This window comes from Myotis brandtii, unplaced genomic scaffold (assembly GCF_000412655.1).
Source record: "Myotis brandtii unplaced genomic scaffold, ASM41265v1 scaffold46, whole genome shotgun sequence".
Taxonomy (NCBI): domain Eukaryota; kingdom Metazoa; phylum Chordata; class Mammalia; order Chiroptera; family Vespertilionidae; genus Myotis; species Myotis brandtii.
In genome coordinates this window covers 4,896,106-4,898,422 of record NW_005367587.1, presented here as the reverse complement: position 1 = coordinate 4,898,422, position 2,317 = coordinate 4,896,106, and the positions used below count along the sequence as shown (strand labels likewise).

At 45.9% G+C, this 2,317-nt stretch overlaps 1 protein-coding gene across 2 annotated transcripts in view; it reads right to left on the bottom strand.

Moving 5' to 3' along the window:
• The window catches only part of UPK1B (uroplakin 1B), a 32,291-nt gene extending 30,240 nt beyond the window's left edge, over positions 1-2,051 (bottom strand). The window contains exon 1 of one of the 2 annotated variants that reach the window (XM_005875325.2): positions 1,929-2,051. The gene's annotated coding sequence lies outside the window, so the exon portion shown is untranslated. The remainder of the gene's footprint in view (positions 1-1,928) is intronic. The other variant, XM_005875324.2, reaches the window with a different exon arrangement.
• Positions 2,052-2,317: the final 266 nt, after the last annotated feature.

Genomic DNA, 2,317 nt, shown 5'->3' with positions numbered 1-2,317 from the left:
GAGAGAGAGAGAGAGAGAGAGAGAGAGAGAGAGAGAGAGAATGAGAGAGAATCACTGATTGGCTGCCCTCTGCACTCCCCGAATTGGGGACTGAGCCCTCAACCCGAGCATGTGCCCCATCAAGGAATCAAACTGTGACCTCCTGGTTCATGGGTCAACACTCAACTCCTGAGCCACACCGGCCCGGCAGGGATGGGGTGAATTTTTAAAGGTGGGACTGGTAGAGGACAGAGGGCATAGTAGCAGCTGTCCACTTCAGAAATGACATTGCCCCCTAGTGAACGTATGCAGCTCACCTCAAAATGTTTTCCACAGAAGGAGCAGTTCCTGGTGAAGCCAACCCTGTAGGAAACTGCCCGGTGGCCTGGCACCAAGATGCTCTATTTGAATTGCTCAACATCCGGGGAGTTCTTTTGCTCTGAAGAGTAGAGGTTTTTTTTTCCATGGGCTGCAGTTTTATTTTTTATTTTTTCCTTGTGACTTCATTCAGTTGTTATGTTATTCATATCTGTAGCGTTGATGTTTCCAGACACATCGAACAGGTCTAAAAACCATTGATTACTCACTACACAAATCCATTTTCAAAGAGTGAGTGAGACTCGCCCACCAAGAGTGAGATCATTTTTTTCCCAACTCATTACCTCTCGTCCTCACCTAAGTTTATTGGACCAAATAATACCGACCACACCTCAAACCTCAAACTCTATTTCATGCGAGAGAAATTTGGATTAACAAAAGAAAACAAAAGGAGAGGTAGGAAAGGAAGAAGCGAGAAACACAATGCGCTGTTGCCTTAGCCCGGAGTCTGAAACCCGAACGAGAGGAGACAGTGGTATGACTTAGAGGTGAGAATAAAAACGGGTGTGGAGGTTTTCTCTCAATTGTTGGTCTACTTCCATTTAGGGTGGGATGAGTCCCTGGGAATGATGAAAAGAGGAGCTTGTTCCAGGGCCAGGACATCCACAGGTCACAGCACCCTTCCTTTTTCTTCTTTAAAACTCTAAACCTGCTCTGACCAGAATGGTACCTAGCAGCAACAAGTAGCTATTAAAATTCAAAGGATTTCAAGAAATAAGAATTCAGGTCTTTAGTTGTGCTAGCCACCTCTCATGTGCTCAGTGGTGGTGAGACAAAAGTGGGTTCATAGTTGTGAGTACACACAACACAAGAGTTTATTCTTGTATTAGTATTTATTCATTATTGTATTATTTTCCATACAAACAACTGTGAGCCCACTTTTGCCCCACCCTGTATATTTAGGACCTGTAGATTCTCGTGGATCAACTAATTATTGAAGAATAAAAATGACATTGCATAGATAAAGCAAATTTGTTGACTTCTTTACGGACACATTCATTAAACAGAATTGTTTGCAGAGAAGAAACCCAAGTAAATTATTTCATAAACCTTGTTCCGAGTTGGCAGAACCAAATGATTTCTGACAAGGAGACCAGAAAACTTGGTCTCTGCTAGGCTAAGGACTGATTATTCAGAACATGAGCAGTTTCCTGACATTTTCTTTTACTCTTCTGACTCCATGAGGAAACTGGGGGTCCACCAAGGTGTCTGTCTGAGCTTTAATCAGGACATACCGGTTCTCCCAGGGTTCTTGGATTTTCCTTGGTCTTTCTGTGAGGAAATCTGAGGTTGAAATCAGGGTGAAGGGAGAACAGCCCCAGAAGAAGTTTAATCTTAGTTCTGAGCACTGGGCAATACCAAAGGGTTCCAGAAAGCAATTTGTATAGTTGAAAGTAAAGGGAACAGAACAATCACAATGTTCTAAATTTTTTTTTAAAAAAAGGGGTGGGGGGAGACAGGAAATTAACTCCTCTCCTCCCCTTCCAGACTGCTGGCTGCCCTCCTGAGAGAGCAGCCGGGTCACTGAGAGCCCAGCTGCCTTCCCTGCAGAGTGAAGTTATTTTACTCACGGTGCCCTCGGTGCCCTCGGTGCCCTCGCTGCCTCTTCCTCCCGGTGCTGTGCAGGCCCAGTCTGCAAGCCCAGCTGGCCGGAGGCGCTTTAAAACCCCACAGCAATTCTTTGAACCTTCAGGACCAGGGAAGGATGGTCTGTGATTGGGAGGAGGCATCTCACATGGGCTGAGCCTGATGCGGCCTGAGCCTGCCTCCAGGTGGGAAGTAACAGGAAGTCTCCTGTCAGTAGACGTCTGCTGCTTTGGAATGTATGACTCTGACCAAGGACAGCTCAGGGCTCAGCACCTCACTCCTCTGGACCCTCCTGGGTCGGGGCTTCCCTCAAGCGACACTCTCAGGGCTTTTGTTTTTATGTTGGTTTGATTTGTTTTCATTAGTGTGATTT